The sequence below is a fragment of the Bubalus bubalis genome, chromosome 21, assembly GCF_019923935.1.
Source record: "Bubalus bubalis isolate 160015118507 breed Murrah chromosome 21, NDDB_SH_1, whole genome shotgun sequence".
In the NCBI taxonomy this organism is placed as follows: Eukaryota; Metazoa; Chordata; class Mammalia; order Artiodactyla; family Bovidae; genus Bubalus; species Bubalus bubalis.
In genome coordinates, this window is record NC_059177.1 from 801,765 (window position 1) to 816,664 (window position 14,900).

Below are 14,900 nucleotides of genomic sequence, written 5' to 3' on the forward strand. Positions count from 1 at the left end.
TAGGAGCTAAGGAAGCAGATATTCTTACTGAGTGCTGGTGATCTTTCTCAAAGGAAATTTATCAGTAATTCTTAAAAAATTTTATTTATTTTTGGCTGTACTGGGTCTTTGTCACTGTGCATGGGCTTTCTCTGGCTGTGGCGAGCAGAAGCTACTCTCTAGTCGCTGTGCACAGGCTCCTCATTGTGGGTTTCTCTTGTTGCAGAGAATGGGCTCTAGAGCCCGGATTCAGTAGTTGTGGCATGCAGGATTAACTGCCCCACAACATGTGGGATCTTCCCTGACCAGAGATGGAACCCTTTCCTCTGCACTAGCAAGCAGGTTCTTAATCAATGGATCACCAGGGAAATCCCACATCAATATTCTTAAACATGTAGTTGACAGTGTTGTCCCGATTTTTCTGCCTTTGATGATTTTTAAAAACTCTAGTCACTACATCAATCGCTGAGGTGTAACTGTAATTCTCTTTTCGCCCCCCTTTAGTGTACTTATGGGAGAAGGCAATGGCACCCCACTCCAGTACTCTTGCCTGGAAAATCCCATGGACAGAGGAGCCTGGTAGGCTGCAGTCCATGGGGTCGCTAAGAGTCGGGCACGACTGAGTGACTTCACTTTCACTTTTCACTTTCATGCATTGGAGAAGGAAATGGCAACCCACTCCAGTGTTCTTGCCTGGAGAATCTCAGGGACAGAGGAGCCTAGTGGGCTGCTGTCTATGGGGTCGCACAGAGTCGGACACGACTGAAGCGACTTAGCAGCAGCAGCAGCAGCAGTGTACTTACAGTTCTATTATTTGGCACAGACAAATTAGGACTATTATGTCTTCTTGACAGGCTTTATCATCAAGAAACATCCCTCTGCGAGGCTACAGGGAAGTTACTTTCATGTTACTGGACAGTTAGTGCTTTCAGGCCAAATTTTACTGAAATTTGGGATTCTGGACTAAAAGCAACATTAGAATTACGTTACAACTATGAAAGCCCCAGAGAGATTTACTTAAACCTAGAGAGATGTGTGTACATTTCAAAGGGGATGAGAGTCTGGAGCAGGAAGACACTTCCCAGTCATAGAACTGAAGACAAAGGAGCCTGGTCTTATCACAGAGAGATTTATTTACAGTCCAAAGACTTCACTTTGCAACAAAGGTCCATATAGTCAAAGCTATGGTAGCTTTCCAGTAGTCATGTATGGATGTGAGAGCTGAACAGTAAAAAAGGGTGAGCTCCAAAGAGATGCCTTAGAACTGTGGTGCTGAAGAGAAGACTCTTGAGAGTCCCTTGGACAGCGAAGAGATCAAACCAGTCAATCCTAAAGGAAATCAACCCTGAACATTCATTGGAAGGACTGATGCTGAAGCTGAAGCCCCAATACTTTGGTTACCTGCTTCAAAGAGCCAACTCCTTGGAAAAGACGCTGATGCTGGGAAAGACTGAAGGCAGGAGGAAAAAGGGGCAACAGAGGATGAGATGGTTAGATGGCATCATTGACTCAATGTACATGAGTTAGAGCAAACTCCAGGAGAAAGTGAAGGACAGGGAAGTCTAGTGTGCTCCAGTACATCATGGGACTGCAAAGAGATGGACATGACTGAGTGACTGAATAACAACAATGACGATTTTGATATTTCCAACAAAACTCTCTCAGAAAAGGAAGGAGAGACAGTTGTCTTCTTCCCTTTTATAAAAAGCACAGAAAACTTAATTTTTCTTCATTCTTTGCCTATAATACAGACTCTGTCTACGAACCTTTGACCTGGGTTTTGATGACTTGGATGTGAGATTCAGGGAACCACTCACTAGTTACTTTCTTTCTCATAAATAATATAACCTCTTGTGTACTTTCAGGAAAAACTTAATAAGTATAAATATTAAAAAACTAAAGAACAAAAATTAGGGATCTATCCACAAAGGGAAGAACTTTCATGTGAGTAGTGGAACCCAGCACCTTACTCCAAGGGACTTACAGCAAACCTAGCCCACTAGAGCACTGGGTAATAAGCACACAGACTTCAGTACCAGCTGTGAAACCTTCAGGAGACTGAGCCAGGTCCAGCCCCTGAGCTATAGTCTGGGAGTACAGGCAGAACAATGACTCAGCAGTCACCTTCAGATGAGACAGCCTTTGTGGAAATCCATATTTCCACAGGAGAAGTATCAATATTCCTTTTGAGGACAAAGAAAAAAAGAAGTTTGGATGAGCTGGAGTGGATAAGAGGAATAGCTTGTCCCTGCCTGTATCACATAATGTACAGATACAGCATGTGGCTAAATAGACAGCCCGTGATTTCTCTCACAGGGGGAAGGGAGAGTCACTGAGTCCAGTTTCTAAAGGGTCAGCCACACTCGTTTGGTATCTAAGTCTGTGCAGGACTCTGCTGAAGAGACTTAATTCTCTCATTTCTCATAATGTATCCAGAGTATCCCAAAGGAAGTCCACGCCTGGGGAGAGGGAGCAAGTCAGAGAGTAGCATGTAAGATCCCCAGAGGCCATTAAAGGAATGTAGTTTCTGCTGATGCATTTTGGACTCTATTAGGAAACACAAAAAATCAAGAAGACATGATATCACCAAAAGATCACAATAATCTTCCAGTAACCAAATCTAAAGGCAAGAAAATCTACTATTTATACAATAAAGAATTCAAAATAGCTGTTCTAAGGAAACAGCTATAAGAAAACACAGAAAAAAATCAAAGAAATTAAAAAAAAAAACGATGTGATGAAAATGAGAAATTAAAAAAATAGAAATCACTGAAAAAAAAATTCTAGAGTTTAAGACCTGAACAAATGAAATGAAAAATGAAATAGAGAGCATCAAAAGCAGGTAGACCACATAGAAAACAGAATCAGGAAAAGAGCTAGGGGGACTTCCTGGTGATCCAATGGTTAAGAATCTGCCTTGCAATGCAGGGGACATGGGCTCAACCCTGCTCAGAGAACTAAGACCCCATATGCCACGGAGCAGCTAACCCCTCATGCCACTAACTACTGAGCCCCTGTGCTCCAGAGCCTGCAGACCACAACTAGAGGGTTTGTGTGCCACAACAAAAGGTCCCACAGGACTCAATGAAGACCCCGCATGCTGCAACAAAGACCTGACACAGCCAGATAAATAAATGAATATTTTTTAAATTCTTTAAAAAAAAAAAAAAAAAAAGACAGGAACTTTGAAAGAACTCAGCCTAAAGAGAAAAAAAGAATAAAAAAGTGAAGAAAGTCTGAATAATCTGTGAAGACATCCTCAAAAACCCAATATCCAAATCATTAGAGTTCCAGAAGGAAAAATGAGGGAAAACAGGGGCAGAAAACTTATTTAAAGAAATAATGGCTGAGAACTTTCCAAATCTGGAAAGAGATCTGTACATCAAGTTCATGAGGCTAATAAACAGATTGTCCCATTAAGTCAACCCAAAATGTCCTTCTCCAAGACATTTTATTTAAAAAACAGAAAGTATAAAAAATCAAACACAAAAAAGAGAAACCTAAAGACAGCAAGAAAGAAAGAAGACTGTAACCTACAAAGGAACCTCCAATGGGACATCAGTGAATTTCTCAGAAGAACTCTTACAGGCCAGGAGACAGTGGGATGATATATTCAAAGTAATGAGAGAAAAAAAACAATCAAAAATAATCCACCTGGGAACTTTCCTGATGGTCCAGTGGTTCTGACCTGTGCTTCCACTGCTGGGAGAACAGGTTTAATCCTGGGTTGGGTAATTAAAATTCTGCATGCTGCTTGGCATGGTCAAAACTTTAAAAATTTTTTTAAATTAAAAAAAAAAAAAAAATACTCCACGTGGCAGAATTATCCTTCAGGGATATAAAGACATTTCCAGACAAAAGATGAGGCAATTCATCATCACTAGACCTATCTAACAAGAAATGCTGAAAGAAGTTCTTCAAGCTGAAATGAAAGGAGGCTAATCAGTAACATGAAAGAAAAAATACACAGATAAATATACGGTCAAACTCAGAACCCTGTAATATGATGTTAACATAATGCTACTTTAAAGATTAGAACAAGAGTATCAAAAGTAAATAAAGTTACTATAATTTGCTAATAAATACACAACATAAGAAGGCAAATTATGACATTTAAAAAAACATAAAAGGAGGAAGAGTAAAAGTGGAAAGGTTTTGTATGTGATTCAAGAGATGGGAATACCAGACCACTTGACCTGCCTCTTGAGAAACCTGTATGCAGGTCAGGAAGCAACAGTTAGAACTGGACATGGAACAACAGACTGGTTCCAAATAGGAAAAGGAGTATGTCAAGGCTGCATATTGTCACCCTGCTTATTTAACTTATATGCAGAGTACATCATGAGAAATGCTGGGCTGGAAGAAGCACAAGCTGGAATCAAGATTGCCGGGAGAAATATCAATAACCTCAGATATGCAGATGACACCACCCTTATGGCAGAAAGTGAAGAGGAACTAAAAAGCCTCTTGAAGAAAGTGAAAGAGGAGAGTGAAAAAGTTGGCTTAAAGCTCAACATTCAGAAAACTAAGATCATGGCATCTGGTCCCATCACTTCATGGAAAATAGATGAAGAAACAGTGGAAACAGTGTCAGACTTTATTTTTGGGGGCTCCAAAATCACTGCAGATGGTGACTGCAGCCATGAAATTAAAAGACACTTACTCCTTGGAAGAAAACTTATGGCCAACCTAGATAGCATATTCAAAAGCAGAGACATTACTTTGCCAACAAAGGTCTGTCTAGTCAAGGCTATGGTTTCTCCAGTGGTCATGTACGGATGTGAGCGTTGGACTGTGAAGAAAGCTGAGTGCCGCAGAATTGATGCTTTTGAACTGTGGTGTTGGAGAAGACTCTTGAGAGTCCCTTGGACTGCAAGGAGGTCCAACCAGTCCATCCTAAAGGAGATCATCCTAGGTGTTCAATGGAAGGACTGATGCTAAAGCTGAAACTGCAATACTTTGGCCACCTCATGCGAAGAGTTGACTCAGTGGAAAAGATTCTGCTGCTGGGAGGGATTGGGGGCAGGAGGAGAAGGGGACGACAGAGGATGACATGGCTGGATGGCATCACTGACTCGATGGACGTGAGTCTGAGTGAACTCCGGGAGTTGGTGATGGACAGGGAGGCCTGGCGTGCTGCGATTCATGGGGTTGCAAAGAGTCGGACATGACTGAACAACTGAACTGAACTGAACTGAACTGAAGTTAAGCCATTATCAGAGTAAAATATGACTAGGTATAAGATGTTTTATGTATCTCATGATAACCACAAAGCAAAGAATTTGACTAGATTCCCAAAAGACAAAGATGGTGAATAAGAACACACAACAGTGGGAAATCACCATTTCACAAAGGAACCCAGCAAGAATAAAAAAAAGAACAAGAGAACTACAAAATAGCCAAAACACAATTAAAAAGATGGCACTAGGAAGCTCTTGTATTTGTACTCAGTCATTCAGTCATGTCTGACTCTTTGTGACCCTTTAGACTTCAGGCTCCTCTGTCCGTGGAATTTTTCAGCCAAGAATATGGGAGTGGGTTGCTATTTCCTCCTCCAGGGGATCTTCCCAGGCATCACACTCAGGTCTCCTGCATTACAAGTGAATTCTTTTCTGCTGATCCATTGAGGAAGCCCAGTAAGTTCTAACATATCCATAATCACTCTAAATATAAGTAGATTAAGCTTCTAATCAAAAGGCAAAGAATGGCTAGATGAATTAAAAAAAACAAGATCCAACTATATGCTGCCTACAAAAGACTCACTCTGGCTTTAAGAACACACAGGCTCAAAGTGAAAGGATGGAAAAAGACATTCCACAAGTGAAAACCAGAAGAGAGCCATATTTATACCAGACAAATGATCTTAAGTAAAAAACAGTCACCTGAGACAATGGTCCTTCTATGGAGGGGTCAATTCTTGAAGAAGACATTACCAATTAGCAATAGTAATACAAATGCACTCAACACCAGAGCAACTAAATATATTACGCAAATACTAAAAAAGCTAAAAGGTGAAACCGACAATAATACAACACTAATAGGTAACTACACCACCACACTGTCAGTAGGGATAGGTCATGCAGTCAAAAAATCAAGAGAACACTGGACTTGAATCATACATGAGACCAAATGAACCCAACAGACACATACAAGACATTCAATCTGACAACAGAATACACATTCTTCTCAAGTACACACAGAATATTCTTAGTGGTAGATCAAATGACTGGCCACAAAATAGGTCTTACTATATTTAGAAGAGTGCAACAATACTATGTAACTACTGTGCTTGTGTTCAGCTGTGCAGTTGTGTCTGACTCTTTGTGACCCCATGGACCCCAAGGAGCCTACCAGGCTCCTCTGCTCATAGATTTTTCCAGACAAGAATCCTGGAGTGGGTTGCCAATTCCTCCTCCACCTTTTCTGACACTGGCATAAAAATGGAAATCAACAACAAGGGGGAAGTGGAAAATCCACATATATGAGGAATTTAAAGAATATACTCCCAGATGACCAATGTCAAAGAAATCAAAAGGGAAATCAAACAATACCTTGAAACAAATGACAACTGAAACACAACATTACCAAAACTACAGGATGCTGCAAAAGCAGTTCTAAGAGAGAAGTTTATAATGATAGATACCTATAGGAAGGAAAAAGGAAAATCTTAAATAAATAAATAACCAAGCTTTACACCTCAAAGTGAAAGTGTCAGTCACTCAGCCTTGTTCAACTCTTTGCGATCCCATGGACTGCAGCCCGCCAGGCTTCTCTGTCCATGAAATCTCCAGGCAAGAATACTGGAGTGGGTTCCCACTTCCTTCTCCAATGGATCTTCCCAACCCAGGAATTGAACCCCGGTCTCCCACATTGCGGGCAGATTTTTTACCGTCCAAGCCACCAGGGAGGGAATTAGAAAAAGAATAAACAACTCAAAATTAATAGAAGATAGGAAATAACAAAGATCATAGCAGAAATACATGAGATAGAAACTAGAGAAATAACAGAAAAGATGAACAAAACTAAGAGTTGATTAAAAATAATTTAATTGATAAACCTTTAGCTAAATTAAGAAAAAGAGAAGACAATAAATAAAAACAGAAATGAAAAGATATATTACAAGTGACACCACAGAAACACAGTTGACGCTTGGAAAGCATGGCTCTGAAATGCATGGGTCCACTTATATGCAGATACTTTTCAGTAGTAAATATTACAGCGCTACATAGTCCACAGTTGGTTGAATTCAGGGGTGTGAAGGAATCAAGATCATGAAAGGCTGGCTATATAAATTATATGCAGATTAACCCCCATGTTGTTCAAGGGTCGACTCTACCAAGTATCACAAGAGACTACTATGAACAATTATATACCAACAAAATGGATAACCTAGTAAAATGGATGAATTCCTAGAAACATACAACTAACCAAGCCAAATCAGGAATAAATAGAAAACATGAGTAGACCAACAATGGATTTGGAGATTGAAATCAGTCATTTAAAACCTCCCCAGAAACAGAACCCCAGAAATATGATGGTTTCACTGGTGAACTGTACAAAACATTTAAAGAATAATTAACACCAATATTTTCTAAACTTTTTCCAAAAACTGAAGAGGAAGGAAAACTTACAGATGCAAGACCAGCATTACTGTGATTCCTAAGCCAGATAAGGACACTAGTCGTAACTAATATTCCTGATGAATATGGATGCAAAAATTCTCAACAAGATGTTAGCAAACTGAATTCAAAAATACACTAAAAGGATCAATCAACAACTTCAGATATGCAGATGGTACCACTTTAACAGCAGAAAGTGAAGAGGAACTAAAGAGCCTCTTGATGAGAGTGAAAGAGGAGAATGAAAAATCTGGCTTGAAACTCAACATTCAAAAAACTAAACTTATGGCTTCTGGTCCCAACACTTCGTGTCAAATAGACGGGAGGAAAGTGGACAGATTTTATTTTCTTGGGCCCCCAAATCACTACGGATGGTGACTGCAGTCATGAAATTAAAGGACAACTGCTCCATAAAAAGAAAGCTATGACAAACCTAGACAGCATGTTAAATAGCAGAGACACCACTTTGCCAACAGGTCCACATAGTCACAGCTGTGGCTTTTCCAAGAGTCATGAATGGATGTGAGAGTTCAATCATAAAGAAAGCTGAGTGCCTAAGAATTGATGCTTTTAAACTGTGGTGCTGGAGAAGATGCTTGAGAGTCTCTTGGACTGCAAGGAGATCAAACCACTCCATCCTAAAGGAAATTAACCCTGATTGTTCACTGGAAGGACGACACTGAAGCTGAAGCTCCACTACTTTGGCCACCTGATGTGAAGAGCCTACTCTTCAGGAAAGACCCTGATGTGGGGAAAGATTGAGGGCAGGAGGAGAGGATGAGATGGGTGGATGGCATCACTGACTCAATAAACAAGAGTTTGAGTAAACTCCAGAGACAGTGAAGGATGGGGAAGCCTGATGTGCTCTGCAGTCCATGGGGTCACAACAGTTGGACACGACTTAGTGAATGAACAAAAACAATGAGAGAAAACCCTAACGACTCAACCAAAAAACTGATATAAACAATAAAACCAGTAAACTTGCATGATATAAAATTAACATATGGAAATCAGTTGTGCTTCTATTGCTGCTGTTCAGTCCCTAAGTCGTTTTGTAATCTTTCTGACCCCATGGAGGTCAGAGCCTGTCAGGCTCCTCTCTCCATGGGGTTCTCTTGGCAAGAATACTGGAGTGGGTTGCCATTTCCTTCTCTAGGGCATCTTCCTGCACCAGTGATTGAACCCGCCTCTCCTGCAATGGCAGGAGGATTCTTTCACTGAGCCACCAGGGAACATTAACAAGAAACTTCTCAAAAAAGAAAGAAATAAAACAATTTCATCACAATAGCATTAAAAACAAGAAAATACTTAGGAATACATTTTATTATCAAGGAGGTAAAAGAGGTGTATGTTGGAACTGAAAGCTTCTGATGAAAGAAATTGAAGACATTAACAAATGGAAAGATATCCTGTTTCCATGGATCAGAAAAATTAACAGGTAGTGCTGTTGTGTGTTAAAGAGAAATAGTTGTCTGATTCTCCATCCAACTGATTAATAATTTTTTGACTCCAAGTTAGTCATTTAAGCCTCCTGTATTTAAACCTTTTAAACCACTTAAACCTTGGGTTTCTACCATTAGTCAAAGAAATGCAAAATAACAGTCATAAGAAGAAAAAAAAAAAAAACTAGAGTATTATATCTTCATAAACTGATATGGCAGAACCCATAAGGTAGTATCCAGCCCACGTTTATTTCCCACACCTTCTTCCTTATCATCAGAATCCTGATTCTATTCACAGCAGCAACACATCTAAGCCCAGAAGAGCTACCTGCTGTCCCAGACTGCCTTATGACCAAGGGCAGCCAAGGACACAGTTTCAACCAGTGAAAAGCAAGTGCACGTCTTCTAGGGTCTCTTGGAAGGTTCTCACACTTCTTGATAAAAGAGAAACATAGAGCTGGTATTCCCTTCTTTTTTCTCCCTTTGTCCAGTTGTAACATTAGACAAGAAATCCAGGACTACAGCCATCTTATACTACAACACAAAAAATATGAAAGAAAGACCAACATAATTGCAGAAATCCTATCTGATATCTTGGAGAAGGCAATGGCACCCCACTCCAGTACTCTTGCCTGGAGAATCCCATGGACGGAGGAGCCTGGTAGGCTGCAGTCCATGGGGTTGCTAAGAGTCGGACATGACTGAGCGACTTCACTTTCACTTGTCACTTTCATGCATTGGAGAAGGAAATGGCAACCCACTCCAGTGTTCTTGCCTGGAGAATCCCAGGGATGGGGGAGCCTCATGGGCTGCCGTCTGTGGGGTCGCGCAGAGTCAAACACGACTGAAGCGACTTAGCAGCAGCAGTAGAAGTATCTGATATCTTGTTGAAATGAATCAACACCATCAGTTGCCTACTTCTAGACTTCCTGTTATACAGGAAAAATAATCTGATTAAAATACTTCCAAGTTAAGTCTTCTGTTCATTGTAGCTGAATGTAGGCCTAAGATATTTGTGTATAGTTTTAGCTCTGTCATGATAACTTGATTCCAAAGCAAATGCTTTATTCCTCATAAATGATACTAGAGTATAGTTCTAAGGCTTATGATTATTCACTCTAATTCCTCTTAATACTTGTCAACATTTCATTGTAAAAATAATTTCTCTACATTTGTTTTAAGGTATCTTGTCTAGTTCCTAATTTTTCAATTTTGTCATAAAAGAGATTTCTAACTTACATTGGAACCAAAGCCTCATGAACAAAGAAGAAAATCTGTTATGCTATAATTTTACTTGGAGGAATTTTAATTGGTTCATCTCATTTAATAATGGTATTACTATAAGAACAATTTATTTAATAATTAGTGAGCATTTACCATATGCCTGGCACTCAGTACTCTACATGATATTTGAATTAATCTTTCACATCACTGAATCATTCTCCACTTTCTAGGTGAGAAATCTGACGCTAGCCCTAAGTCACATGTCAGCAAGAGACCTAACTCCTGGAGCTGTAACTGGACTATCTAATCCCAAATTTCCTGGGATCCCCATGCTGAGCCCTTACTATGAAAATCTTTGCTTGATTTTCCATGTACAATTTATCTTTAGATTTGCAAAAGGTTTCCAGTTTTCACTCAATCACACCATATGAATATGATACATATCCACCACAAAGCACAGAAACAGCATGAGAAGCTAAAGAATTCGGGAGGTTGATTTTTACTAACTACACTGCAAATTACGACCCAGATAATCACGATGGTGTGATCACTGACCTAGAGCCAGGCATCCTGGAATGTGAAGTCAAGTGGGCCTTAGGAAGCATCATTATGAACAAAGCTAGTAGAGGTGATGGAATTCCATTTGAGCTATTTCAAATACTGAAAGATGATGCTGTAAAAGTGCTGCACTCAATATGCCAGCAAATTTGGAAAACTCAGCAGTGGCCACAGGACTGGAAAACGTCAGTTTTCATTCCAATCCCAAAGAAAGGCAATGCCAAAGAATGCTCAAACTACTGCACAATTGCGCTCATCTCGCACGCTATTAAAGTAATGCTCAAAATTCTCCAAGCCAGGCTCCAGCAATACGTGAACCGTGAACTTCCTGATGTTCAAGCTGGTTTTAGAAAAGGCAGAGGAACCAGAGATCAAATCACCAACATCCGCTGGATCATGGAAAAAGCAAGAGAGTTCCAGAAAAACATCTATTTCTGCTTTATTGACTATGCCAAAGCCTTTGACTGTGTGGATCACAAGAAACTGGAAAATTCTGAAAGAGATGGGAATACCACACCATCTGACCTGCCTCGTGAGAAACCTGTATGCACGTCAGGAAGCAACAGTTAGAAGTGGACATAGAACAACAGACTGGTTCCAAATAGGAAAAGGAGTACGTCAAGACTGTATATTGTCACCCTGCTTATTTAACTTATATGCAGAGTACATCATGAGAAACACTGGGCTGGAAGAAGCACAAGCTGGAATCAAGATTGCTGGGAGAAATATCAATAACCTCAGATATGCAGATGACACCACCCTTATGGCAGAAAGTGAAGAAAAACTAAAAAGCCTCTTGATGAAAGTGAAAGAGGAGAGTGAAAAAGTTGGCTTAAAGCTCAACATTCAGAAAACGAAGATCATGGAATCCGCTCCCATCACTTCATGGCAAATAGATGGGGAAACAGTGGAAAAAGTGGCTGACTTTATTTTTCTGGGCTCCAAAATCACTGCAGATGGTGACTGCAGCCATGAAATTAAAAGACGCTTACTCCTGGGAAGAAAAGTTATGACCAACCTAGCCAGCATATTGAAAAGCAGAGACATTACTTTGTCAACAATGGTCCGTCTAGTCAAGGCTATGATTTTTCCAATAGTTATGTACGGATGTGAGAGTTGGACTATAAAGAAAGCTGAGCACTGAAGAATTGATGCTTTTGAACTGTGGTTTGGAGAAGACTCTTGAGAGTCCCTTGGACTGCAAGGAGATCCAACCAGTCCATCCTAAAGGAGATCAGTCCTGGGTGTTCATCAGAGGGACTGATGTGAAGCTGAAACTGCAACACTTTGGCCACCTGATGCGGAGAGCTGACTCATTGGAAAAGACCCTGATGCTTGGAAGGATTGAGGGCAGGAGGAGAAAGGGATGACAGAGGATGAGATGGTTGGATGGCATCACCGACTCGATGGACATGGGTTTAGGTAGACTCTGGGAGTTGGTGATGGACAGGGAGGCCTGGCATGCTGTGGTTCATGGGGTTGCAAAGAGTCAGACAGGACTGAGTGACTGAACTGAACTGAACACAGCAATTAGCAAGAAAATATTCTTTTCCCCCACACTAGGCAATTTTCCCTAACAATGATGCCCCAGAAGGTTATAAAGCAAAACTACATTGGTTATTTCTAACATAATTATATTTTCTGAATTTTTCATAAAAGTTTTTTGAGGAAATAAATATAAAATATTGTAAAATATAAAAATACAAAAATCTTTAAAAAAAGATTGACAATTAACTTTAAAAATTCATGATCTTATTTTCAAATAGAAGAAGAGTGGAAAGTCTTAAAATAGGTGTTTAACATGCACATATAAATAACTCCTAAAGCAAAACATAATGTTTTCAACAGGTATTTGTGAACCAAACTTCTGAGTTTGAATAATGAACCAGGAAAGCTTATGAATAAAATAATTTATTACACTCCTCATATATGCAGGCCCTTGTGACACTTATCTAACTCTATCCTGACAAGTCTGTAACAACATTATCCCCATGTTATGCACAGAGAAACTAAAGCTAACAATGAGTCGCCTACATTTTTAAAGACAATAAAAATGGCTTTTTAATTGACATTTTGCTTATTTGATATACAGAGATTATACACATCAATATATGGGCAAATGTACAGATACCAGTAAATACAAGCGTATATATGCCGTGCTAGGCTTTGCTTAGTCGCTTAGTCATTTCTAACTCCTCACAACCCCATTGACTGCAGCCCATCAGGCTCCTCTGTCCATGGGGATTCTCCAGGCAAGAATATTGGAGTGGGTTGCCATGCCCTCCTCCAAGGGATCTTCCCAACCCAGGGAACGAACCCAGGTCTCCGGCATTGCAGGACGATTCTTTACTGTCTGAGCCACCAGGGAAGCCCACAGGTATAAGAATATATATGCAAATATATAGACATCAGCAAGCAATTCTTTGATAGGAAAGGTTTTAATAAACCTTCTTCCTTCAGTGCACACGTGGAGGAAAGTGCATTTCGTAATCTCAGATCTCCCGGGGAAGATGCTCTGTGACAGTTCACACATACGAAGTAGGTGCGCTTGTTTTCTAACATTCTATTTTCAAACAAAAATGAATATCAAAAGTACCCCAATCATTACCTCAAAGTGAATTACTAAAGGAGAAAAGGGGATGTATTTTTTGTGTGTCATAAAAATTAACTTGATAATCTACTGTGTATATACTTTCTAGGGAAAGGGTTCCCAACCTCTGAGATTTAATGCCTGATAATCTGAGGTAGAGCTGATGCAATAAATATAGAAATAAAGTGCATAATAAATATAATGCACTTGATTCATCCTCCAAACCATACCCTCCATCACCTTGGTCCATGGAAAAACTGTCTTTCATGAAACTGGTCCCTAGCACCAAAAAGGTTGGGGACCACTTCTCTAGGGGATATATGTCTTAACCACAAAAATGGTTATAATTGCCATGAAGAATCAAGGTCAACTGCTTAGTGATGTATATTAATAAACTGATTAAAGGGCTCAAAGCATATATAATTATAGCTAACAGTGGGATTTGTGGTCAAATTATATTTATTTTTGGAAAACTCAGTTTGTTGTATTCAAATCTAATCCATCAAAATTTGCTCAATATCTACTCTGGCCCTAGCAGACTCAAAGGTGGCCCTACAGAGTATAGGCCTCACCTGGGACACAGATAAAGTATATTACAGTCTTTTATTATCTTAGAAGATTGTCGAGAGGACCTAAATCATGACTCAAATAATATTCTTGATACACAAGAAACTTTAAAAGTAAAATGATACTATTAAATAATATATAAAATAATTCTAATAAAACAATAAAAGTTTTTTATTTCAGTACATTTATTCCTCCTTCTATTGAAGAATATGCACTGAATATCTATTATGTATTAGGTTCAATATCAATTGTGGAGGTTTTTTTTATAATAACCATAATTCAAGCACAGATAAGAAAAAATTCCTGTTTGAAAGAGTAAAGTCAAGTGGGGAAGAGAAATGAAAACGCATGGTTAAGCCCTACCTAACAACATTCTGGACTGGAATGGGTGAATTTAACTCAGATGACCATTATATCTACTACTTCGGGCAGGAATCCCTCAGAAGAAATGGAGCAGCCATCATGGTCAACAAAAGAGTCCGAAATGCAGTACTTGGATGCAGTCTCAAAAAAAGACAGAATGATCTCTGTTCGTTTCCAAGGCAAACCATTCAATACCACAGTAATCCAAGTCTATGCCCCAACCAGTAATGCTGAAGAAGCTGAAGTTGAATGGTTCTATGAAGACCTACAAGACCTTTTAGAACTAACAACCAAAAAAGATATCCTTTTCATTATAGGGGACTGGAATGCAAAAGTAGGAAGTCAAGAAACACCTGGAGTAACAGGCAAATTTGGCCTTGGAATACGGAATGAAGCAGGGCAAAGACTAATACAGTTTTGCCAAGAAAATGCACTGGTCATAGCAAATACCCTCTTCCAACAACACAAGAGAAGACTCTATACATGGACATCACCAGATGGTCAACACCGAAATCAGACTGATTATATTCTCCGCAGCCAAAGATGGAGAAGCTCTAT

At 39.6% G+C, this 14,900-nt stretch overlaps 1 protein-coding gene across 1 annotated transcript in view; it reads right to left on the reverse strand.

Moving 5' to 3' along the window:
- LANCL2 (LanC like 2) overlaps positions 1-14,900 on the reverse strand; it is an 84,243-nt gene that overhangs the window by 58,219 nt on the left and 11,124 nt on the right. The window lies entirely within an intron of this gene.